This window comes from Pongo pygmaeus, chromosome 1 (genome assembly GCF_028885625.2).
Source record: "Pongo pygmaeus isolate AG05252 chromosome 1, NHGRI_mPonPyg2-v2.0_pri, whole genome shotgun sequence".
Classification (NCBI taxonomy): Eukaryota; Metazoa; Chordata; class Mammalia; order Primates; family Hominidae; genus Pongo; species Pongo pygmaeus.
The window spans coordinates 203,247,539-203,273,933 of NC_072373.2; the positions used below are offsets into that span (position 1 = coordinate 203,247,539).

A 26,395-nucleotide genomic window follows, 5' to 3' on the forward strand; every position below is an offset into this window, starting at 1 on the left:
CTGGGTATTTCACATGCATGGTCTAATTTGATCTTCACCACAAGGCAGCGCAGATGTGTGATTATCCCCATTTTACAAAAGAGGAAACAAGACTCTGAGAGGCTACAACACTGGCTCAAGGTCATACAGGTGGATGGTAGAGCCAGGATTTGAACTCAAAGTCTCATGTGTTCCCCGGGTCACATTTCTTTATTTGAAGGAGCAGCATGGGAAAGTGTCATATTGACCCAGGGTCAGGTCCAGGAAGGGCCTGGTGCACACAGGGCTCAGGGGTAGCTCCCTACATGCTGAAGATTGTACTCGTAAAAGAACTAAGTCATTTATTAATTTCACACACATCTACTTATGTCTCCTGTAGGCTGGTCCTGTCTAGGAGGCAGAACAGTAAACAATGACAACACTTAGGGGCAAGGTCAGTCTGGGAGCCAAGTCTGGGTGATTTCTTGGAGTCTGTGAAATAAAAGTCTGCCTGATGAAGCAGCCAGAGGGTGAGGTCATCTCCAGCAGAGGGAACAGCATGTGCAAAGGCCCTGAGGTATGGTAGAGTAAGGCCCATTCAGGCCAGGCAAGTGCCAATAATTAGGCATGGGAGGGCTGAGGGTGCAGATGAGGCATGGAAGACGAGGGATGGAGAGTCAGAGGCAAGAAGTAGGAGGGGGAAAAGCAAGGGGTATGGGCTCTGAGTTGTGGGGAAAAGAAAGAAGAAATCTGGGGGACCCAGGACTCATTGTGGGGAATGGAGTCTAGTCTGGATCCCACTGCTCCGGGACTGAGCTGATCCTCTCTCCACTCCGGGACTCAGCTGAGTGGATCCTCTCTCCACTCCACCAGGTACAGTATCGAAGACACACACACACACACACACACACACACACACACACACACAGCCTGGATGGTCCTGCAGTGATGTACACACACACACACACACACACACACACACACACACACACACACAGCCTGGATGGTCCTGCAGTGATGTACACACACACACACACACACACACACGCACACACACACACACACACACAGCCTGGATGGTCCTGCAGTGATGTACACACACACACACACACACACACACACACACACACACACACACACACACACACACACACACACACACACACACACACACACACACACACACACACACACACACACACACACACAGCCTGGATGGTCCTGCAGTGATGTTCACACTCTCTCTAGTGGTGATTCTGAGTACTACATCGAAAACTACAAGAAACTTTCCCCTGGGGATGGGAGAACCAGGTCTCTTCAGAAAATTCCCTCCACAGGACAGGAGATACGGCACAGTTCCCGCTCTCAAAGAGGTCACAGTTTAATGGTGATGGGTGCTAACGGGACAGATGCGGGCAGAAAATGACAATAAAGCTATGTGGGAGAATAGGGGAGAGTCCTAACTCACCTGGGCAGGGGGAAGTCTGGGGGGCTTCTCAGAGGTGTTGATTCATCAGAAACCAGAGTAAGAGTTTGCTAGGTAAAGAAAGAAGCAACAGAAGGACATTCCAGACTGGACAGAATTAAGTGAGCTCAAAGGCAAGAAATGAGACTGCTCAGGGAGTTACAATTAGGTGTGCTAGGAGTGTGAAATTTCAGAGGGGTTAGTGGCTAAAGATGAAGATGGCAAAGGCAGGCATGGGTCTTGTCTGCCATGCACTCAAGCTGGGATTCTAAGCCTTGGACAATGGGGAGCCACTGAAGGGTTTTGAGTCGGTCAGATTCACTTTTTTTTTTTTTTTTTTTTTTTTAGACGGAGTCTCACTGTTGCCCAAGCTGGAGCACAGTGGTGCCATCTCAGCTCACTGCAACCTCCGCCTCCTGGGTTCAAGTGATTCTCCTGCCTCAGCCTCCCAAGTAGCTGGGACTACAGGCAGGAGCCACCATGCCCAGCCTATTTTTGTATTTTTAGTAGACACGGGGTTTTGCCATGTTGGCCAGGGTTGTCTCGAACTCCTGACCTCAAGTGATCCGCCCGCCTCAGCCTCCCAAACTGCTGGGATTACAGGCACGAGCCACTGCCCTCAGCCAGATTCACTTTTCAGAAGGAACCCTTTGGTGACAATGGAGAGGAAAGATGCGAGGGGAAGAGGAAGGAGAGGGACACCCCTCTTGAATACAAAGAACCATACCAGGTCGCACTCATAGAAGGACACATAGCTTTGACCGCGCCTATGAACCAGACAGTGATACAAGTAATGGCACCTACAGACATGTCAGTGGGATCCCAGGCTGAGCACCCACAGACAAACATGTACTGTTTCACACTCAGACACAGAAGTCAGGCCTGCAAGCGAAAGCAAACCGAGGACACACAGTTACCCCCCAGACACAGGCACACAGCGGGAACCACACAACGCTGATGGCCACAGGAATTCACACACACTCAGTGTGGCTGTCAAGGGCCCGACCCGGCTCCCCCTCTGTCTCCCCCAGGTCCCTCACCACCTCCGGCAGGAACAAAGCTGACCTTTGCCCTCTGGCCTCTGGCCTCTCCTCCCACACCCCCTGCCCCAGAGGGAGGAGCTGTTTGAAGTCTGGGCTGCAGCTGGGGTTTCCTGCGGCCTAGAGGAATGTGGGAGGACTTGCACGGGGGAGGGGAAAGGGGCTGGCCCAGGAGGAGGGCTAACAGAGCCTGGGGGCCTTAGTCCCCACTGTACCACAATGAGGGAGGCTTCCTGCTTGCATGGTCTCTTGGGCTCCAGCTTTGAGCTGTTCCCATCTAAAGAAGGGGAAAACCAGGGCCATAATGGCTCGAGTCCAATGGGCCTCTTGTTCCTGGATCTGCAGCTCAATAGCTTAGGATAGGCCCACAACCTCTCTAAGCCTCAGTCTCCCCTTCTGCATACTGGGCGGAACCACCCTCTAGCAGTCCACACCTCTCCTGAAGCAACCCCAGGAGTAGGGCCAGCCCCAGAACTTCCATATTCAGGGAGGGCCGCGCTAGTCCCTACCCAAGACTCGCTTCATCCTGCCCTTTCCATGAGGTCCAGGGGCCTGGCTCCAGGCTGCTGGGACCTGTCAGTTATTGTCATTATTAGTGTGACTCATCACCTCTCTCACCATGCCCTTGCCAGTTTTCACAGTGCTTTTACATCTATGTGCTCAGTTAATCTTCTCAACAGCTCTGCTTCTATTTTACACATGGGAAAACTGAGACTCACACAGACTGAGGACACACAAGTAAAATCAAGATCAGGACCAGGCCTGTCTGGCTCCTACTCCACATGGCTTCTCAAACCCAAGGCCCCATTCCAGACTCTCATCTTTATTTTCCAGGGTCTAGCTACACCACCTTCTGCTTACACTGAAACAAAAGCAGCTGGAGGGAGATGAGCCCAGAGAGGGATGATGCAGGCTCTTCCAGAACCTGTGTCCTCTGCCTCAAGCCTCCTTTCCCTCCTGCTCGCTGACAACTGCTGAAACAGAAATGAAGATTAGACACTAGGTGGCAGCAGCAGCCCACGGGAAGACAGCTTGAGTTTGGGGAGACCCCCCCCCGCCACAACTCAACACAATTTGGAGAGGCTCCACGAAAAAGACCAGCCACAAAATAACAGGGAAACCTGCAATGCTTGGTTTCCAGTGATCATCAACACTTTAAGGGCCAATGGAATTCACCCTCACAGGGGAAAGGGGCCGCTGAAGGAGCCTGGGGTGGGAGGCGCATGCTCGGGAAACCCTACCTAACTTCTATTACCCTCTAACTTATAGAGCCATGGGCCCTACTAATCTTGCCCTCTGCATCTCATTACTTAACCTCCCCCTCCCATGCTTTTCCCAAACTCCCCTTCATCTCAACCTACTGGGGCTCTCCACACCCCAGAAACCATCCTATATTATCCCACCCAACTCCCTCCTAAAACTTGATTCAAACTGAGTAGAGTCTTCATGACTACAGGCAGAATCTAATGGGTAATGCGGGAAGGGAGAGAAAGGAGGAGGAACCTGGGTCTCTTTCACCCTCCCCAACGCCAAAGTCTGTCTGTCCTATGGGGGCCAGCTAGGGCAAGATGCCAAAGCCTCATCTATTTGCGATCACTTCAGGCCCAGGCTTTGGAGCTGCAGAATCTCTAATGACTTTAGCCACTACTTTTATGAGCATCTGACCTTATATTTCCCATTCAATGAATAAATCTTTGAACCCAAGTCCTAACTTGTCTGCAAGGAGAAGCTGCTCCAAGATGAGGGCCTCTCCAGCCAGTCATGGCAGACCCATGATGCCAAATCAATAGTGTCCCGTTTAGAGCCCTAGACCTCTCCTATTACTGCTGCACACACCCTCTGCCAAGGGCCAATAGAGAGTGCTCCCCAGATCCCCTCTTTTGTCCTCTGGGGGTACTGGACTGCCATAGAGAAGGAGCTTGGAAGGAGTGAAGGTGTGGGGAAGATAGTGACCAGGCAGTTGCAGTTGGCAAAATGTCACCAGCTGCCTTTGTCACACACTGGCCATCACCCTGCAAGGCCAAAGGAAGAGTCAGAAACAGGTAGGCCAGAGACAAAGGCACTGCTCTAGGAACTTCAGACCTGGAGCAAGATAGACAAGGCCAGCAGACACAGGGTGTGGAATGTCAGACACACAGATGAGGTGGTCCAATGAGATGGGACCGCTGCAGGGCCAGTCAGGGCCGGCGTTGGTAGACACCTAGGACACAGGACACGACAGCCACTATGCATTATTCATCTCCGTGTCCCCTGCAAGCCCTGCATACTTCAGTTAACATTTGTTGAAGTGCCAAGAAAGGACACACAGACACAGGGAGAGAAGGTCAGTTACAGAAATGGAGGGAGTCACAACTCCTTGTCATAGCCTAGGGGTTAAGCTTGTGGGGTTTGGAGTTAGTCAGACCCTGCTTCAAACCCAGCTGGGCTCAGCCACTTGCTAACTGGAGAACCTGGACCTCAGTGCCCTCATCTCTAAAATGGAAATAACAGCACTATTTTACCGCAGCAGTTCAGCCATCTCCGGTGGCGGTAACAAGGCCCTCAAGCAGCGCACATTCCCATCTGTGGGATAGGCTAGGCAGGGGGCCCAGGAGCCAGGGGCTGGAGAACAGATGTGACCTGAAGAGGAGGTAGGTGAAAGTGCTGAGCCCAGCCCCCGGCCGCGGCAGGAGGTCAGCACCGTTCAATCTGAATCCTGCTTCCTGACACAACGCAAATGCTCAGCAGAATTCGGAAAAGGGTGTGTGTGTTCTATCTGTGGATTATCCAGGACTTTTGGGCCCTCGCCGCCCTTGGACATATAGGAAAGCTGGCAGTTGCAAGGGCGAAACCCAGAGCTCGGAGTTTGAGAGGAGGGGTCACTGAGTGAGGAGGCAGCGCTGGCTGGGTCTCCCCCGCTCCCCCGCCCCAGCAGCCCTCCCGCCATAAATACTTGCGCTTTACTCAATAAGAAACCTTTTCAGAAAAGGATAACGTCCCCAGATTGAGAGAGCCGGTCCTCTCTTCTGTCCTCTCCGCCTCCCATTTAATTGGGACGCCCCAGAAAGTCGCAGCCCTTTTGGCTAATCCCCTGGTTCCCTATTCCACTCCCATTCCACTCTCAGACCCCGCCCCTTCACTCCCACCAGCAACCTCCGCCGGATCCAGAGCCCCCCGGTGGAGACAAGGAACACGGGGACCATTCTTAACCCTTGGGGAGGATCTTCGCCCGTTGGTAAACGAGGACGCGCTCCAGCCAGAAGTGCCCCAGGCGCGGAGTCCGCGGGGCTCCTGGCCGCGCCGTCGGAGCAGCCGGCGCGGCCCCGCCCTCCCCGCGCGCGGAGCGGCCAGGGCGGGGACTACAAGTCCCGGCGTGCCGCGCGCGCGCTCCCCCCTGGGGTTCCGGATGGTGAGCGGCGAAGGTAAGGCGAGCTCGCAGAGGCAGCGGCGGCGGCGGCGGAGACGGAGAGAGGCAGGCAGGCAGGGCGAGGGCGAGAGACGGAGGGAGGGAGCGAGCGAGGCGGACCAGACAGACAGACAGGCGGGCGGGCGGGCAGAGCGAGCCACCCGCCAGGCTGCGCTCAGCCCCGCTCGCAGCGGAGAGAGCAGAAGGCAGGAGGAGGGAGGGGAGGAGGGGGAGGGAGGGAGAGAGGGAATCCAGCTACCACCACCCAAAGCCAGCGTCTGCTTTCTGTCCTCATTTCCTTTTCCCACCCAGCTTGGAGAGCAGAGAAAGGCAGAGAGAGCGAGAAATAGAGACAGTCTGAGAGACAGACAGACAGCCAGAGAGAGCGGGAGGGAGGAGGGCGGAGGAGGAGGAGCAGGAGGACTACGCGGGGCGCGTTCCCTCCCAGGTTTGCAATTGGGGGGGTGGGGGCGGGGGTGTCCAGGGCTGGGAGAGTGTGTGCGCGGCGGGAGGGCGAGGGGGGCGCAGAGAGAGCGAAGGAGTGATCGAGGTGGGGGGGCGCCGCGGGAGCCGGGGGCCGTGTCCAGCGGAGTTAGCGGCGGAGAATGTGAGCCGAGGCGCGAGCCATGCTGTCAGCGACGGCGGGCGGCTCAGGGCTCCTCCACGACTCCTCTTCTCAGCAGCCGGGCGCCCGCGTCGCTGCCACCGCCGGAAGACAGACGTCCCCCAAAACCCCTCGCCTGGCTCGGACCCACGGAGCCGGCAGCCCAGCACTCCGGTGAGTGGCGCCTTCTCCCCAGCCCCAGACCCCCGCTGGGGACCGGCCGGCCGGGCTCTTTTGTGCAGCGCACGGGGGGGGCCCGCGTCCCCCGGTCCGGTCCGCTGGACCCGGTGGCTGCGGTGCCCGCGGTGCGATCGGTCTTTGTTTCCACCGGGGCCCGCGGCTCGGCTGGGCTCGGCTCGAAGCCTGGCAGGCAGCGCCGGGAAGGGGGAGGGGGAGGTGGACGGGGAGGGGGGGCGGGGAGGGGGGGTTCTCGGGTTTCCTGGCCGCCCCGCGGCTCCCCCGGCTCGGGGGCGAGGTGCGCGCCCAGCGCTGCCGCGCGCCCCCTCCTCCTTCCCCCTCCCTCCGCCTTTGGATTTAAAACTGCAATTTGCTCTCCAGCTTGCTGAGAATGTGGGGGGGGGAGGGAAATGAAGGGGGGACCGTGGGAGCGGAGAACAAGGCTGGATTTTAGGATCGGCGCTGGGAAAAGGGGAGACTGCGGAGGGAGGAGCCCCTCCCCTCCAACCCCCAAATCTCTAGGATCCACTGGCTCTCGGGGAGTTGAGGGGCGGGGACCTAATGACCCGGAGGGGGTGTGGGGCGGAGGAGGGATTTGGGGGCGGCTAGGGCTGGAGGGGTTGGGCCGCGTGCCCGGTTACCTGGCGAACAAAGTCGGCTCACTTTTGCATAAATAAATAAATAATCGCCTATCAATGCGTTTCCTCTGGGGCTCTGATTGAATCGGCCCCCTCTTCCCCAGGGGGTGGGGTGCTGAGTGACAGCTGTCAGCCCCCTAGGCAGGGAGCTGGGGTGAATTGCTGAATCTCTGCTCGCTGGTTGAGGGCGCCTTCCCCTGCTGGGTCTGGGTCCCCGGGCAGAGCCAGAGGGGCAGGGGGCTGGCTCTGAGTCTAGGAAATAACCTTGTTTCCTGTTCTACAGGAAAAGGGACAGCAACCCAGAGTTTGGGGGCTGGGGATGAGGACTGATGGGAGCTTGGGGGGGTTCCCCAGCAGCCTGACCCCCCAGCCTCCTGCCAGGCGAAGGGGCCAGCTGAGGGAGGAAGGATGTGGGCCTTGCTGGCCGGAGGCGGGAGCTGGGGCTGTCCCTGAGGCGGGCAGCGGGCACAGAGCGGGAGGAGGGAGAGAGAGAGAAGCGGGGGCGGGAATTCTCTACCGCAGACCCTGGGGGCCAGGGCCAGATGTGGAGGGGTGGGGAGTCTCCCCTCCCTCCCAGCTTGGGGGCCCTGGGGCTGGGCTGGGAGGGGCTGAGCCTGGTGCCCTCAGTTCTGCACCAGTGCCTGACTGGCAGGGCCAGCTGAATTTGGGCCCAGGCGTCACCCTGGGAGGCAGGGCCGGACTGCACCAGCCTGGTCCCTGAGCACAAGGAGGGACCCTTGGGGGGCCTGTGCCTGTCTGGCTGGGCAGGCGTTTCCCGCCGGACCAGTTGGTGTCAGGCGGGACTTGGCCCCAGCTCCCTGGGCAGAGCTCAGGGTGTGAGGACAAGCTTTGCCTCCGGGTCAGGGTGGCCACATTTTGTCCGCTGCTGCTGTCGCCGCCGGCTGGGCAGGGGCATGTGCCCGGGCCTGGGCAGAGTCCTGCCAGGGGCATTTGGAGTGTTTCTATTGTTGGCTTGTTCCTGTTCCGTGTGGCCCGGTGTGTGTGGCTGTGTGAGCTGGGGCTGTAAGTGAAAGATTACCAGTCTGTCCCCCAACCTGGGGTGGGGGGGGCAGACAGGCTGGGTTGTGGGGGGACCCCCCAGGTGGCATGTGCATGCTGCTTGCCATCTCCTTCCTTTGAGCAGATGTATATTTATTTTTATAGTAATGGAAAATCAAACTGGATAGTAAGTTGAATTCATTTTTTTCTCCTGCTGTGTCAATAGTTGGAGTAATCCCCAGAGACTGGTGAACTTCTGGCCCCAGAGCTCCCACTCTTCAGGGGTTGCAAAGACCAGTGAGGGCATAAGCTTTGGGGGACCAGTGGCCACCAGCCCAAACCAGTGACTTGTCCTTCTTCATCCGGCTTTGGGGCAGATGCCCAGGTGGGCGGGCATTGCCCCCTCCTCAGGAATCCCCCACAGCCGAAGGTGTAGTCTGGCCTTTCCAGTCTGGTCAGTACCTAACTGTGCCCAAGCCCTCAGGGACGTTCCCCTGGTGGGCGCTCTCCTCCGCCTGGGCTCCCAGCCCACGTGCCGATATTTATTTTCTGTAGTAAAATCCATTTTTAATGCCGTTACTTTTGAAATAATATAGAGAGAAACAAATGTGATGTGTTTAAGTTGCCCTCTGTGAGTTTTTAATGTGATCTATGGCTGAGGTAGTGATGGAAGGAGCTGTTGGGCTTGGAGAAATTTGGTGTCATAAAGGAAAAGAGCTTGCTGTTTATTATTGTTGCTGGGCTGGGGGGTCTGGAACAGGGTCGTGGGGGCAGGGAGCCCCTACCACCCTCAGGCGCTGTGAATGGACAGCATAGCTTCTCAGTTTCAATGCGTGAGGGTTCTGGGGTTATTTTGCATTGCTCCCCAGCCCTTGATGGGGCCTTTGGGGAAGGGGTTTGGGAGCTAGGGGACTTTGTTACCCCCACTGCATGGGCTTAGATCTGGGCTGGGAGGCTTCTGGAACCCCCTGCTGAGCTAAGTGGAGGTGTACAGTAGGGAAGTTGGACTTGGATTCAAAAGAAGATTAAAAGATGGGGTCTCCACCTGATTGCTGTGGTTGTGCTGGAGGCTTGAGGGGCAGACTGCCCCTGGCAGAAGACATTTGGGTAGAGGGAGCTGTTCTGGACTGGCAGAGCCCCAGAGGGACATTGTTGTTCTCCAATCAGCCTGGAGCACTGACTTTGAACCACTCCCACCTCTATGCTTCTGTTCCCCATTGGACAGGGGCTTCCTCCAGGCAAACCTGATCTCCCTCATTTCCCCCTTCCCCTCTTCTGTCCCACCCCCAGGTCAACTTCAATTTTTTTTTTTTTTTTTTGGTTTGTAGAACACAGAGCTCTGTGTCTCATGCCAGCCACCCAAGACCAGGGGGTGCCATGCCTGTGTACCAGATGCCCAGGCCCTTCTGGTCTGGCTTGGTGAGGTCAAGCAGACTCACTATTATGGGATGGAGCCCAGCTCTGTCTCTGGGTCCCCTGGGTCTCTTGGGACAGAGTGGGGAGACAGAAGCCAGGATGGAGTGGAGCTGGGGACTATGGAAGGAAGCAAGGGTAACACTGTTGCTAATGCCTGCAGATAGGCCCCCCAGGGAGGGGGGCGGGGGCGTGGGTAGGAGAGAGACCCACAGCCACATGCATGGTGAAGAGAGAGAAAGATGGAGACCAAAGCCAGTGATGAGAGTGAAAGAGAAAACAGGCAACAAGAGCTGGGATTACAGCCCCTGGAGGTGGGGGCCAGGGACCAAGAAGGCCTAGGAATATACCACTCCCCTCCCTGGAGCCAGAGAGGAGGCAGCACTGAGGGCCTCTCACCCAAGATCAGATTCTGGGGTTGTTTTTGGAGGAGAGACAAGCAGATGTTTGGGAAAAGGGAGGAGGACAGGTGGGAGAGAGAGAGAGAGAGAGAGAGACTCTCACAGGAGGAGGGAGAATGGGGAGACAGAGGGATTCCAGGGTTTTCGACAAATGTTTCTGGTCCCAGGGTAGCATCTCCCTTCTGCCCTCCCCAAACGCCTGGAACAGAGCTGAGCTTTTCTTGGGACCGGGGGGCGTGGCCTGCGGCAGGTACTGCACCCTACAGGTTGTCAGGTTCTCTGTGCCAAAAGACACCCAGGTTATAAAAGCGGGAAACATTAGGGTCCCAGAGATGCCAGGAGCGTCATCCAGTTGGACGCCCCCCACTTGTTTGACAAGAGAAAGCCAAGTCTAGGGAGAGGAGCCACTTGCTCAGGGTCACAGATACCTTTGGCAAGGCCAGGCTGGGACCTGGGCTGTTTGCACTCCACCTCACTGTAGTTAGAGAATTGGAACAGCTGCAGGGGGCCTCCTGGGAGTGGAGGGGGCTGGAGCCTGGGGAGAGAAGCAGGCGGGCACCCTTGTGGCCAGAGCCCCCCCAGGGGAGGGGGAGGCGCCGCTGCTGCCGGGAGAGAGAGGGAGGGAGAAGAGAGAGGAGGGGAAACAGTGAGTCAGGCTTCCAAGAGCTGAGGATGAGAGAGCCAGAGCTGGGAGGGAGAGGGCAGGGAGGGCTGCTCAGAAGGGAGGAGAGGGAGGGGGCCCAACCAGGGGCAAGGAGAGCTCGAGAGGGAGGGAGCCAGCCCCTGGCCCTGGCCCTGGCCCTGTGGTAAGGCTGTGTGGAGGGTGTAGCCAATATGGACTCTGCCCGTGGTAGGTCAGGAAGGAGCCTGATTCTGTCCCTGCAGCATCTCTTTCTTCTTTCCTCATTTATGATCCTACCCCAGGGTCTCAGGAGGGATGACTCTGTCTTCCCATCCCTTCCTCTTGGGCCTCAGTTTCCCCATCCATTGTGGGATTTGGACTGTGAGCTATTGGAGAGGGAGTGGGGGACAGGGACAGAGTAGCCAGGAAGAATGTTAAGGGATGCTGTCTGAAGCTGCTGGCTTTGTGACGGGGGCGCTGTCACCAGTGCAAGGTAGGGTGCTGGTCTCTGCGTTCATGTCATGACAGTGGATGCTGCTGTTGGGGGGCGTGGGCAGGCGGTAAGCACTGGGATGCACTGTATATATGTGTGTGTGAGGTGCTAGACTCAGGATGGCCAGTGCCTAGACAGGGCCAGGGTCACTACATGGCCAAAAGCAGCCTCCACTGTTGTGGGGGTGACACTGGTGTGATCCCCCCATGTCCCTATGGGTAAATGGAGGTGGGAATGGCCCCAGTGCAGTTGGCAAGAACAACCCCTCATGCCTGGAACTAGGACCAGAGCAGGAGGGTTCCCCAGGGACTGCCTGGAAAGGAGGAGGGAAGGAGCCCCCCTCCAGCCCAGCTGACAGGAAGCCCTGGCTCCCAGCCCCTCCTTCCCCCAGGGCCTGGCCTCTCTTGGGCCCTCCCTCCTGGATCCCAGCATCTCTTCCATTGGCCAGGGGATGAGGAAGGTGGGTATCAAGGATCCCTCTCCTGCAGGGCCTGGCTTCGGGGGCAATGGTGAAGTGAGAGTAAAGTGAGGCCCTGCCTCCCTCCAGCCCCCTTCCAGCCCCCTCCACCACACACACAAACCCAACTGCAATGAGGCCCTGTTTTCTCTCCTCTTCTGCTCTGGGGTCCTTGGCCTGGGAGCCCAGGGGAGGGGCTGCTTCTGCAGCTGGCTGGCCCCGAACTCTGAATTCAGCCCAGCTGCTACTGAAGCTTCCAGAAGCTGCAGCTCTGCACCCCCTCCCCACCCCCTGAGCCAGGAGAGGCCTTGCTGACCTGGGGGAGGGTGCCTTGGGGAGCGAGTGGGCACCCTTGGAAGGACTAACACAGACAGCCAGACAGATGGGTGGTGGAACAGATGGACAGAGACACCCACACACAGACAGACGGAGAGAGACGGACAGATGGACTGGGACAGGGAGAGACGGACAGACAGAGGTGCTGGCAGAGAGAGGAGGAGGCAGAAAAATGGAAGACAGAGACTTAGAGAAAAGAAAGGAGACAGGGTGACTGAGATGGAGAAGGAGAGAGATGGGGAGGCTGAGAGACAGGAAGAGATAAAGAAAGGGGGAAACCCAGACAGACAGAGAGAGAGAGGGAGGGAGAGGGAGGGAGGAGAGACTGCAGGCTACAAACCACAAACAGGGATTTGATGAGAATCTGGAAGGTGTTTTCTCCCTCTTCCCTCCCCAAACCCCCAGGCCAGCCAAGTCTCCATTCCTTCCACCCCCGGCTCAGTTTCCAGCTGCTAAAGAGGTCAGGGAGAAAGAGCAAGAGAGAGAAGCCGCCCAGAGCCCCTTGCTCCCTGCTCCTCTTTTCGTAGGGGGAGGGGGTTGCTGAGAGGCCTGCAGCCCTGACCCCTGCACCAGATGCAGATGCGCACCTCTCCTGTCTTGGGAAACACCCCCTCACACTCACCCGGGGGATGTCCCTCGTATAAACGCAGCCCCCATGGTCACACCTGTCTACACAGGCCCTGCGTCTCTCTCTCTGTCTCTCACACACACACACTCTCACACTGTCACACACACACACACACAATTTGTGACATGTAAATCTCCACCCTCACACTCATTCTGCATCTCATAAACATAACTGGTGAACACGCACCTGTGCTTCCTTCCCTGTACAGGTGTTGACTCACAGGCCCTGTCATGGGTCTCAGGACATGTTATCACACCCTCCCACATACAGTGGCAGTCACACCAGAGCACAGAGAACCTCCCCCTGCCACCTGCCCCCCACCCCCATACTCTAACCCAGCTGGCAAGGTGGGGAGGCAGAAGGTCCTCTCAGTTGGTGAGAGCCCTTCTGGGAAGCTTCAGGGCCTGGCCTGGACACAGAGAAATGCCCAGTGGGTTGGGTAGTGGGGAGCTGTCTCAAAGGTGGTGAGGCATGTGTGTATAAACATGTGCTTGCATGTGCAGGTAGAAGGGATGGCGAGTGTCATCATGGAGTGTGAGAGAGACTGTGTGTATGTGAGATAGGATACGGGTGTGACAGGGAGCTCCAAGGTGTGTGGAGTGTGTGGGTGTATGTGTGAGAGTGACTTGTCAGGTATGTATGTGTGGATGCACGTTTATGTGATAGGTGTGTGTGTAAGATGGGTGTGTGTAACTGTGGGTTTTGCAGGGTGGGGTATGTGTGATGGGGGTACATATACGAAGGTTTAAGGGCATGGGGCGAACTGCATGTGTGAGCGTGCAGTGGCAGGCATGCATGTGGGAAGGTGTATGAGTGCGTGTGAGTGTAGGGACTATGCAGATATGAGGGTGTAGTTCAGGTGTGAGGCTGGGAGCCTGTTGCCTGGATTGGAGCAGTGTTTTCCAAGGCCTGAGTGCTACCTGAACAGGAACATCCAGCACAAGCATGTGGGAAGGGGCCCCCGGCCTGGAAGTTGGGCACTGACCCACACAGATGCACAAGGACAGACGTACCCGCCCCTGTCCTCCCTCTTCCTCTCTTCTGGCGTCAGTGGTTTTTAAAGGAGCCTCCGTAAGGACTGTTTGCTGTGCAGTTCCCCCACCCCCAGCCTGTGTCTCTTCAAACACAGTGCTGCCCTCCAGGCAGCTTTGTGGAGGCTCCTGCCTCGACCATCTGAAGGCAGATGGGTGGGCTTGGATCTGCTACTGCCCCCCAGGGAGCGAGGAGGCAGCTCTGCTCCTTGGGCCTGGGCACAGGCTGAGACAGATGGACTGCCTCAACACCCCCGCACAGGCACCCCATACCATAGGGGTTCTAGCGGGTAGCCCCCAGTTAGGCCCCAGAGCAAAGGCCAGGATGCTGCCCTTCATTCTCCCAGAGGGGCATCCCCCCTAACACACATACACCCTGCAGCCCCATCACCTCTCTGGGGCACAGGGACTCAATTACAGCTCCCAACACCTTCTAAATAGACAACTGCCCCACATACACACTCACAGCTCTAACACCTCTAAAACACAACTGCTCCACCTACAACACCCAGCCCACACACTTCCACAAACACACACACTCTACATACAGATATCCCCCGACATCCAGCTACCTCACATGCACATACCCCCAAACACACAACCACCACATGCTTACCCACACACCTGCAACACCTCCCTGACACCAGGAACCTGGTTACAGCCCTCATACCTGTGCATGCATGGACGATAGCCTGTGGCACATCTCTGATATCAGAGACCCATTCTTCCCTTCCCACTTATGGAGGGACCTCAGGTCTCTAACGCCTCCCCAGACCCTTGCAGGTATCCAGTTAAAATCCCAATAACCTTTCCAGAGACACTCCCCAGCTCCTCCCCAAAACCACAGTGCATCCTCCACCAACCACAACACCTTTCCAGGCACATGTTCACAGCCCTAGTACTTAACCAAAACCCACATTTTTATGACCCCCCAATACATCCCTAAACACCCCAACACACACACACACACACACACATACACACACAGAGCTATCGCACCCTCAGCATATCAACCCCCTATCCAACCCCAACACTTTGCCAGATACACCCAGGACCCAGCTACAGCCCTGCTACCTTCCCACTGACTCATACCCTCAAAGCCCTGACACCTCCCCAGACACACATACTCTGCCCACAGCCCCCAGCGTTTCTCCCAGCTATAGCTCAGCGCTTCCCCAAACAAAGGTATCGTCCCCTATACCTTTCCAAACATACAACCTCCCCCTACAACACACATACACTCACTGCTTCAAACACCCACTCAAACAAGAACACCCTCTGTAGCCACAACATTTGCCTCAAACACACAGACATGGCTTCGGTTCTAGTATATCTCTAACAGATCAGGCCCCGAAGCTTCTAATACCTCCCGAAGCTTGCACGTGCACATATGCACACTGCCTCCTGGATCCTGGCACCTCCTCAACAGGCAGTCCTAATGGCCCGGCCCCACCGCTTCCCAGACAGTCTCAGCTCCGGTACTTTTCCTCAGCCACCTAAGGGCCCAAGGACACCCCTACACCTCTCCAAACACCCCAATACCACACCTGTACACAAAGACATACAGCCTCAGCTAGTCACAACCCTGCACCCATTCTGTGCTCCGCCTGCACCCCATGGCACCCTGTCACATACCCCGCCTAATTCTTCTGCAGCCCTCACTCCCACCGTTGGCACATTCCAGCACACCCTCTCCCCCACCTTGTTCCCCTAGACAGCCTCAGCCTGTCACACACATTGCTCACTCTTGTGTGCTCTCGCTCTCTCTCTCTTTCTCTCTGCTGCCCAGGCCTCCCCCTCTTCCCAGAGCCTCCTCTGCCTGGGGAGGCATCTCCACCCCTTCACCACCCCAGGCCTTTCATTCCTGGACAGTGAGGCTGGACATCTGGTTCAAAGCTGCCCCACCCAAGACCCTGTGCTCTGGGCGCCCTGGCCTGGGCTTAAAGGTTTGGGGCCCCTTTGGGGTGGGGGCAGAGCCCCTTGGCACCTGGTCACCCTGGTCTTTCAGCCAGGAACTCTCAGTACCCAGCCCTGCCCTGGCTCTGGCATGTATGTGGGAGAGAGGGACAGGGGGAGTTGCCCCCAGCCTACACTTTTTCAAGTGCTTGCCAAATCACTGCCCCTCTCCCCCAACCCCTTGGCTCACCTGAGAGGGACATGGGGCCTGGGGCTTCAGGGAGAGGGATGGGGAAGGTGCTGGATTGACATACTCCCCCCCACCCCCAAATCCGTGCTGCGGGGCTTGGTCTCCCTGGGAGTCAGTTCCGACAGTGAAGGTTACTTTACTAGATGCATGATTTTAAACGGAATCTCCACCATCTGTTCCACCCCCTAATTACAGATGCACAGAATCCGCCTCAGAGGGCAGCATGAGGGGAGTGATTTAGAGGCTGAGCTGCTTCTGCCTGCATTAGGACTGGGGAGATAGGGGGGCTCTGGGTACTGCTCACAGCCCCCAAATCCCTTCTCTTTCCTAGGAGTCCCTCGTGCCTCCTCTCTTGCTGAGGGAAGGCTCACAGAAGGGCTCCACTGATCCCCAAGACCCGAAAGAGGAAGCAACTGCAGTGCTGTGGGAAGGGTCCCCAAGACATCGCCTGTGTCCCAGTCCAGCAAGTCCTGGGATGCAGGCTCCATTAGGGCCTTAAAAAATTCAGTGAATCGATCTCCTGCCTGCCTCTTGTGCCCTAGGGAGCCACAGGCACTGGCTTAGCCCAGCTGTCTGCCCACCCTGGGGGGATAGCAGGGATTGGTGAGATAGGGAGGGGTTCAGAGCAGAGGTGGGGTAGCCAGGTTCTGGCAGCAAAGCCCATGGGCAGGCATGCCAAGACCCACCGGGGGTGTTTGCACATATGTGCCCATCCGCCCTGGCACAGCTGGCATGCCTGACCCCAGCTGGAGCCATGGCTGTGGGACTGGGGCAGCACCAAGGGCCAGAGGGAATGGGCCAGGGCCTGGGTCTTAGAGGGTTCTGAGGGACACAGGGCTACACCCTGAGAATGGGTCCATCTTTGCCCATGGACACCAGGGACCTGGGTCCCAGCCTGCCTGGGGGTAGTGGTGGCGGCGGTGGTGGCAGCAGTGGGCACACTGCGGTAGACTCTGGAGCATTCACTGCAGGGAGAGAGGGAGAGAGGTTGGGCTGGAGGAATTTTAAAGATTGCTGCAGGCAGGAGGGTCTCTGGAACCCTGTGGAGCGGGCAGTCATGCAGAAGTAATCCTATCGCTGCCTGCCTGGAGGAGTGGAGGGGGAGGGGAGGGACGGAGCTGCTCCCCCTTCCCCACCTCAGCCCCTGCCCCAGTCAGCCCTGGAGGGAGCCCGGGACCCTAGGGGCCTTCCCTGAGGAGGCACCGTATCTTCTCCGTTCCACCGAGGCCTGTGCCCCCTGGAGGGGCAGCACCGCAGCTGTTGCTCAGCTCCTTGCTCTGGGTTTTATAAATAATGCAGCTCGGAGGTGGGGCCAGCTCTGCCCCTGGTCACCTTGGGTCACCCAGTATGGCACCTCCAGCTGGCAGTCCTTTGGCAGAGCCCCTCTCCTGTCCAGCCTGCGCCTCCTCGTCTGCTGTGTGAGCTTGGGCCAGGGGCCCAGCCTCTCTGAGCTGGGCCCGAGGTAGAGAAGTGTGGAAGAACCCAGAAACCCTGGTCCTTTTGTCCCACCCCCAGCCCTCACAGGTTAACCGGCAGCCGGCTCAGCCAATCCAGGCTGGAGAGGGATGGCCTGTCTACGGGGCCTCCTGCGTTCCGGCCCCTCCATTTTGCAGATGGAGTAACCGAGTCCAGAGGGGCGCAAGGGTGGTCAAGTCCAGCCAGCTGGGGAGCCCCCTCCTTCCTGCCCCATTCTGCTGTCACTCAGGCTCTTCTCAGCCTCAGCTCAGCTAAGAGCAGGGCCTGGGGGGGGGAGGGCGGGGGATGTTTGGAAAAGTGGTTGCGGCTGAGAGGTTGCCATGGCGATGCTGCAGGATGCCGAGCTGAAGTGGGGGTCCCACAGGGTCTCTGGGGCCCCCAGCTCCGCACCCCTGTGGTCTTCTCCTCCCCATCTCCTGTCCCCCACCCAGATGTCTGTCAGGCGGCTCTGGTGACAGGCTGGGTGGGTGACAGGTGGTGCAGGTGATGGGCTGGGTGGGTGACGAGCTGGGTGGGTGACAGGTGGTGCGGGTGCGAGGCAGGCAGGTGACAAGCTGGGTGGTGACGGGCTCTACGGATGACAGGCAGGGGGTGTGGTTGGCGAGGATGCTGTCTCCTGGCTGGTGGCCTGTTGCAGCCCCCTACCCTCATGCGTGTGCACACACATAGACTCTGGGCTCAGAGCTTGGGGCTAAGATACTAATGAGGCTTATTACTCGTGGAGGGGCAGGTGCCCAGGCTCACTAATGAGAGGCCTTGTAACAAATAGGGGAGACAGCTGGGGGGCTTCGAGGAATTCGGCTGGCCCTTCTGGGCTGAGACCCTGGGGGTCCTGACCTGGCTCAAGGATGAAGCTGGATCGCCTCCAGCCAGGTTGGGGATCCCTCTTCCCCCTTCTCCCTGGCCACTGGATTTATGTTAATGCTAACCACAATTATGATCGCTACCATTGTTCAAGCACTTATTATGTGTCAGGCACTGTGCCAAAGCCTTTGCATGCATTTTCTCATTTCAACTCAACAGTCCTAGGAGGGAGGCACTATTACCCCATTTTACAGATGGGGAATCTGAGGCTGAGAAAAGGCACAGGACTTCATATAACAAGTTACTGGTGCAGCTAGAACATTAATCCGGGTCTGTATGTCCCTAGAACGTGTGCTCTTAACCACCCCACCAGTAAAACTCAGGTCTTGGTGCAGACTCCAGATCCTCTCTCAGGGACTGGAAAATGGGCATGTGGTGGAGGAGTGATCACCATAAACTCTTCAGCTCTGACTTGGGTGGCTGTGAGGACTCCTCCAGGTAGCTGCTGTGACCTTACCCCATCTGGGCCAGATTCTGGACAGAGGGCAGGGCTTAATGCTAAGGGGGGTGAGCTGAAAGGGGGTCACCTGGGATATCTGAGCCACTTTCTGCATTGTGCAGTGGGAAGGCTGAAGCCCAGAGAGGAGCAGTCACCACCCAAGGTCACACACCCTGTGAGCTGTAGGGCCCCGTGGGATCCCAGGTCTCCTGGCCTCCTGAAAGGGCAGGGCTGGGTGTGGTGCCAGAGCGGGGAGGCTACCTCCTCCTGGGCCCCACCTACCAGCCTAGTTTCCTCCCTGGATGTTGTGAGCACCCAGCTTCTAGGAGGGTGCAGGGGTCTGTTGGCAGACTCCTTAGGGTCATGCCCTGTCCCCATCAATCTGAGCCCCTAGTGTCAGTTGTGCCCCTCCCTTTGGAACACATTGGGGTGGAAACTCCCTGGCAACAGCTGATGGATGGGTTAGGGCTTTGACATTGGCCTGGGGCCACAGCATGGCCCTGGAGGGACCAGGCTGGGGCTGGGGGGTGGGGGTTGGAGGGGAATTTAAGGGAGAAGAATTAGGCCCATAAATCATGGAGCATCTCGTTTCTCCTCCTCAACCTTAATCTCCTAGCAAACCTGCTCTCCAACTGCTCATCCAAGGTGCTGGGGGTTGAGGGAGCCCACCTGCCTATTCCCCACTCCCTCCAGCTGATGCTCATCCCCTCCGGAAATTGCACCCTCCCACGGGAAAGAAAGAGCTGCAGCCACTATTGCTAGGCAGCATTAAGACAAGTCCAGATGACTGGATTTTGCCTCTGACTCATTGTGTTGAGTAGGGCGGAGGGCTTCACTGCCTCAGTTTCCCCAGCTTTGGACCGTAAATCCTCTCCTGGTGCCTCTCAGCCCAGCCAGGAAGGAGAGCTAAGACCAAGAGGGATTTAACAGATGCAGGACACACAGCCTTGTCCTCAGACCCCCCAAGTCTGAGAGAAGCAAAACCCTCACCCTGAGAGCCCTCGGACTTGGAGGTGAGGTGCAGAACCCAGGCTGGGTGTGTGCTGAGGGTTGGTGGGGGCGGGCGGTGCTGGGTGGCTGGCCTGGGAACACTTTCTTAAGCTAAGGCTGCGGCTTAGGGGAGGCCGGAGGAAGGGTAGTAGTTTGCCTGGGGGTGCTGGGGAGCCATCTTTGGTTGGGAGGTGTGGGCCTGGAAGGGTCTGGCTTTCCCACAGGCCCAGGCAAACAGTAGGTTGGAGTTGTGGGCCCCCCCCCCAGCTCCCCAGGGAACCCGCTGCTGCCTGGCCCCAGGGACCCAGGCATCCTGGCGGGTGAGGGCGGGTCTCCGGCAGGCGCCCTGCCAAACCCCGCAGCCTGCTCACCAGGAATCTTGTTGCTGAGAGATGGAAAATCCCGGCCCGGCCTGCAGCTCATCCCTCCCCTCCAGGAGAAGGAGGGGCCCGAAGAGTCCTTCCTGTACCCCCAGCTCTCATCTCAGGGCAGGGCCCTCCTCAGCAGTGGGTGGGGCAGGGGGCCCAGGACAGGCCTCTAAGGCCCAGTCACATGTCCTGGAGCCCTGCCCAGCCCACAGTGGGCACTAGGGCACTCTGGAGGCAGAATGAGCCTGGTGCAACAGAGGAGGGGGTGGGGGTGCTGAGGCCAGAAGGCGGCCTGGGTGGGGGCCGGTGCCTGGCCCTGGCCCCACTGGCTCCCCCAGGGCGGAGGGTGAAGAGTTGGTTCTCTCCTTGGACAGGAAGACGAATGATCCCATTATGGGAGCGTGATTTTATTCCACGTGTCACGGAGTCTGAGATTAACTTGCTCACCAGTCTGTGACAAACCCCTCACACCCAACACACAGACACATACACATATCCGTGGTCTCACAAACATCACACAGACATAGATAAGCATCTTCATACTACAACACGTGGCATAGTCTCCCATACAGAAGCACAAGCACACACTTAGATACACCGAGGCCTAGACCCACAGTCTCAAAAGCACAATGTGCCCTCACTCACACCGAGGCCGCATGGACCCACAAATGCAAACAGTAGTCCAGCAGGATGCTGGCACCCTCTACTTAGACATGCATGGAGTCTAGGACACACATAGACACCCACAAAACCAGACACTGCCATGCAGACAGGCATAGATCACCAGCCACACACACTGAGACAAAGGCCCAGAAACATATAGAGACAAAGACAGGCACAGACACACAGCCGGTGGTACACGAGCACAGGCGTGCACACCTGGACACAGACAAAGACAAAGAAATGCCCAGAGGTTTTACTGTGGACAGATGTAGAGGCACACGCACATCTGGGCCTCCTCCTCGACCTCCCTGCCTAGGGACATGGTAATCTGGCGCCTGTGGCTCCAGGGAGGACTCTGAGGAATCTTCTGCTCTGTCAGAACCCCCCACCCTGGGCCCAGGGCCATCCCCTACCTCTGGCACCAGGCCTGTGGTCGAGGCCATGGCAGCCGCACCCTCAGCAGAGCCCTGAAACCTCTTACCTACGTTCCCCACCGGTCACACTCACAGGGACACCATCTCCTCATGCACATGTTCACAACAGCCCCCCCATACATAGTTTCTCACTCACTCGCCCTTCCTTCGTGTGTCCCCTCTTGTCTTTCTCAATCACTCCCTCCTAGCAGAAGTGCACAACCTCCATCATGTACACACATGGCATCCTGTGCACACACACAGCCTTCCTCACACACACACTCATACATACCCAAGCCATGCATGCGTACACAGCCCCCCTACAAACACACACGTACATGTTTGCATACTTCCCTGCCTTCTCACACAGGCCAGTTCACAAATGCAGCACACACATGCGTCCTCACCTCCTCTTGCCCATGTGCACACACACACACTGAGAGCCTCCCTCACACCATCATTTTCCTTCCTCTGTCTCTCATAAACACTCTCTCTGCCAAGAGTGTGGCCCGCTGCAGATTAGCCCTGACGGTGTTTGTTACTGCTCTTCACCATGTCCTTGCCCTTCCTGGCCTCAGTCTCTCCCCGTCTACCTCCGGCCCTGCCTACTGTGGCCTTGTATTCTTTTGTCATTTCTCTGTTTAGTCAGCAGGTCTATACAGAGCATTCACTGATTCATTCAACAAATATTGATTGAGCATTGATGATGGGTTAAGCCCTGGGGATACTGTGGTGACGAAGATGGACATGAGCCCTTCCCTCACAGGGCTCTCAGTTTTGTGACCAGCCTATTTGTTGCCTGTCTCTTCCAACTCCATTGTAAAGTAACCTTTGATCTTGGATGTTGAGAGATGTGTAGGAATTCATAAGAGGAAGCGTGGAAGGGTGTTCCAGGCAGTGGGAATAGCATATGCAAAGCCTGGAAGTGAATCAAGTGTGTTATGCTGAGAAAACGGAGGGACGTTCACAGACCAGAGGAGACACTGCAAAGAGGCCCGAAGGCAGATGTCACAGCGTGTAGATGCCATTCTCTGGGGCTTCAGTTTTATCCAGTGGGCTACAAGGGGTTATGGGAAATCTTTGCTGGCAGGACCAGGGGAGGGAGAGACTGGAGGCAGGAAGGCTAGCTGAGGGGCTTTGGAAGTGCAGGTGGGAGATGATGGTCTAACCTAGAAGTGGTGAGTAGGATGGAGAGGAGATTCAATTAGGGTTAAGGATCAGTGGGGTTCCAGTTCCTGAGCTGAGTGACCTTAGGCAAGTCATACAACCTCTATGAGCAAGGTTCATCGTGCAAGGATGGGGCAGTACAGGTGTTGGGCTTGTAGTAGCTGCTCAATAAATAATAGCCATTATTGTCAGTTATCACTTGGACATGGGGGAACATCAGATGAAGAGATTTACTGAGCATCTTCTGAGGGCTGGGTACTGTGCCAGCTGCTGGGGCCCAGACTCTTTTCTTAGTCTACAGAAAGCTCACCTGATAACCATTATCACACAGACAGCAGAGAGGGAGTCTTCACCTTCACCTCCATCCCAGAAGCTTAAAGGAAGTTGTCAGGGTTCTGGGTGGCTCACGGAGGAACTGGTATTGAGCTGGCTGGTAGGATTTGGGCAGGGAGAAGTTGGGGAAGGAGCTTCCAAGCGAGCTATGTGAACAGCAAGCCCAAGGGCAGGAACTGAGGTTGGTTGAGGTCTAACCAGTTGCTGCGTAGGACAGAAGGAAAAGTTGTGGAATGGGCCTACGGAGGCAAGGCCTCAGTGGCTAGGCTGGGAGGGGGCAGCGTGGAACTGAGCTGCCCTCTGAAAATCCAATGTTGTAGCGTGACGTGGAATGTACCCCTTAGAGAGTCAGCTTCAGGCTCTCCTACTAGGTCACTGGGTGACCACAAACAAAATGCCTTGTCCTCCCCAGCCTCAGTTTCCCCATCTGTGCAATGAGCCGATTAGTCTTGTGTAGGAGGGAATTCTGGCATCACGTCCTAGGGGTTGGTTGGTCTAGCCAACTGGGTCGGGCATTTTTCTGGCTTGGGATTCTGGGCCTCAGCAGTGCTTTCTTCCAGAGCATCCTAAGCCAAAAGTGGAGGAAAGTGAGGGGTCCTCAGAGATGGATTTTAGGGCACTCCAAATGAGGGGCCAGGGACTCAGCACAGAAGAGGGGGGTGTTGCTGAGACCTGACTCCAAGCCCCAGAAGGGACCCAGAAGACAGGGCCAGGGTGCCTCTTTTCTTCTGCCCTGACCCGTGTGGTGGTAGATGTGGCCCAGTGTCCAACCCCCCGACCTAGAGGGTGTCAGGACCCTTCCTGCCCACTGACTGGGGAGCAGGGCTTGGAGTGTCCTGGGGATAAGGAACCAGGAGGCCAGTCTTGGGGTGGCAGAGCCAGGTGGATGCCTATGGGTAGCTGGGCTCTGCCGTTGATATTTGGGGTTGCCGGGAGTTGTGGTGTAAGGCGGGTTTTGGCGACACACGCCCCCAGCCCAAGCTGCCCTGGATCCTGGCTTCAAGGGCCCCTTTAAGCATCTCACCTGTGAGGTGGGGCTAGGAGAGAATTAATTTCCTGTGCTATTTTAATTTTGCTGTATTTAATCTGCTGTTTATTTTAATTAATTAATGACGGGTAATCGCCTATCATAACCTACTGCCGCTGGCTCTTCCTTTTCAAATGGGTGGAAGGCTGGGCCAGGTGATTGCCGGGTTAGCTGTGGGGGAGAGGGAGGTCCTTGGAGGCCTGTCCCTCTCCCCTTCTGCCCCTCTCATCCCAGGGGTCCTCCCCACCAGGGGTCCTCTCCTCCCGTCTCACCTGTGGCTCCTCCTTTCCCTCCCTCTTTCCGCCCAGGTCTGCTTCAGGGCCTTGGAAGTAGTGACTGTGGCAATGAGGGGCCTGACCTGAGGCCCCTGCCTGTCTCTCAAGAAACAGTATTTTGATGCATAGGATGGTGGTTGGAAGGATGGGGAACTTGCCTTGGATGGTGCTTAGGCACCCTTGGGGAAACTTTTGAAGTTGGGGGTCAGTTTTTAACGGCAGCCCCTTTCCCCTCTCCCCCACCCCAGTGCCCAAACAGCATGCCCATCCACATTGTCAGGCCTGTGGGACACCAGCATGTCTTAGTATCTATGGACGTATTCGGGGGTATGATTTCAGTTATTCATTAATCCCTAGGACAGACCTCCAGGGGGATTAACCCCTTGTATAGAGGAGCTCGCTGAGGCTCAGAGAGGCTAAGTAACTTGCCCAGGGTCACACAGCAACTAAGCAGCAGGGCCTGAATTCTGGCCACAGTCTGATTGCATGGAAAGAGTTAACAGTTGGAGGGAGGGGAGGGGAAGTGGCTTGAGGACTAGGGTGGGGGGATTAGGTCGGAAGACTGATTAGGCCAGGAAATGGGGTCCTCTGCCTCTGGAGGATATGGGGAGGAGGAGGGGGTCCCTCCCACAAGGGGCTTCTCGAAGGTGTGCGGTCTCTACTACCTCTTCCCGTTTCCTTGTGTGTCTTCAGTTATCTGTTTGGAACAGGGGCTTTGTCACTAGCTCTGTACCCTACCACAGGGACCTTTCCAGAGCTAGGTGGAGCTCAACTTTTATATATTTAACAAACACGTATATAGTGTTTACCATGTCCCAGATACCATTCCAACTTTATAAATAGATCTTCACTTAATTATTATTGCAGCCCTTTTATTGGTGTCTTTGTTTCATATATCAGAAAACTGAGGCATAAAAAGGTAAAGTGACTTGCCCAGGGTCACACAGTCAGTATGTGGTGGAGCCGCCCTTTGAACTTGGAAGGCTAGGATCCAGAGTCCTTGTTTGTTCATTTGTTCCTTCTTTTTTTTGAGACAGGGTCTTACTCCTATTGCCCGGGTTGGAGTGCAGTGGAGCAGTCACGGCTCACTGCAGCCTCGACTTCCCAGGGTCAGGTGATTCTCTTCTCAAGTAGCTGGGACTACAGGTGTGTGCCACCACACCTGCCTGATTTTTTGTGTTTTTAGTAGAGACGAGGTTTTGCCATGTTGCCCAGACTGAGTAGCTGGGATTACAGGTGCCTGCCACCACACCCGGCTAATTTCTGTATTTTTAGTAGAGACAGGGTTTCACCATGTTGGCTAGGCTGGTCTCGAACTCCTGACCTCAGGTGATCCACCCACCTCAGCATCCCAAAGTGCTGGGATTACAGGCGTGAGCCACCACGCCTGGCCTGGCCTGCCCCCTTGATGCCCTAAGTAGGAGATGGGAGCCCTGAATTCCTGGGAGATAAGGCATCTCTGGGGAGCGTCTAGTCTAGGCCGAAGGGGAGACCTAGCCCTGCCCTTCCCAACACTAAGTTTGATGGGGTGATAAGGCAGAGTGCTATGGGGGAAACAGGCAGAGTGTCAGGCTGTGCCTCGCTAGGAGTGTGCAGATCAGTGGTTCAGAAGCCTCTATAGAACACAGCTCACCCCGCTACAGCGCTGGCCACCAATGGGAGAGGTGGAAGGGTTGGCCTCAGAGAGCTTGCTGCCCAACTAACTGGAAAAACAAGGCTGATATGTGTGGTCAGTTCTCAACAGTGGGATAAAACAATAAGAGAAAAACATTGCAAAAAACATCATGTCATTTAAAGAATTTGGGCTTTGAATCCTGTGTGTCCTTAGTTACTTGACTTCTCTCTGAGCCTCAGTTTCCTCACCTGTGGAGGGGAAATAATAATGGCATTGATGCTATAGGGTTTTGTGAGGCTCAAATGAGATAAAACATGAAAGTTTAGCTTTGGAGCAGGGGCTCAGTGAGCATCCATCTAGATGCTAAGATCCAATACCTGGAGAAAGAAAGGGTCCCTCCCTAGGGTTGGCATCAGAGCAGATAAAGATGGGAATGATGAGGATGGAATGGGCAGTGAGCGTCCCAGCTTTGGAGTGAGACTGCTTGGGTTTAAATCCCAGCCCCCTGGGAGCTGCTTTCCCTCTCTGGGCCTTGATTTCCTTGTCTGTAAAATGAGTATAATACTGGTTCTCCTCTCCTCCATAGGGTGTTGTGAGGATTAAATTAGCTAATTAATTTATTCAACAACTAATATGAAGCACCTGCTGGGTGCCAGACATGTTTCCAGTCACTGCAGATCATAAGGGGTCATGTTGGCAATCTTATTATTATCACCATAATCTGGAAAGAGGGGACAACTGCTTGGGAAGGAGGCAGAGAGGAGGCTGAAGCCTTTAGAATGGAGATAAGTGACATGATAAGATGCTATAGAAATAATAAAGGGCTGATACTTAGTGCTTACTATGTGCCAGGCACATTTGCTCATGAAGCAGGGGCTCGTATTATCCTTATTTCACAGATAGGAATCGGGCTCAGAGAGGTACAGTAACATGCTCAAGGAAACACAGCTAATAGGGAGAGGGTGGAGCTGC

The 26,395-nt window shown here is 56.3% G+C and overlaps 1 protein-coding gene across 15 annotated transcripts in view; it reads left to right on the top strand.

Annotated features, from left to right (window-relative positions):
* The first annotated feature begins 5,830 nt into the window (after positions 1-5,830).
* Positions 5,831-26,395, top strand: part of AHDC1 (AT-hook DNA binding motif containing 1) — a 69,833-nt gene continuing 49,268 nt past the window's right edge. For 2 of the 15 annotated variants that reach the window (XM_063667201.1, XM_054498690.2), the window contains exons 1-3: positions 5,880-5,918; positions 6,161-6,296; positions 6,532-6,626. The gene's annotated coding sequence lies outside the window, so the exon portion shown is untranslated. The other 13 variants (XM_063667216.1, XM_063667231.1, XM_063667219.1 and 10 more) reach the window with 10 other exon arrangements.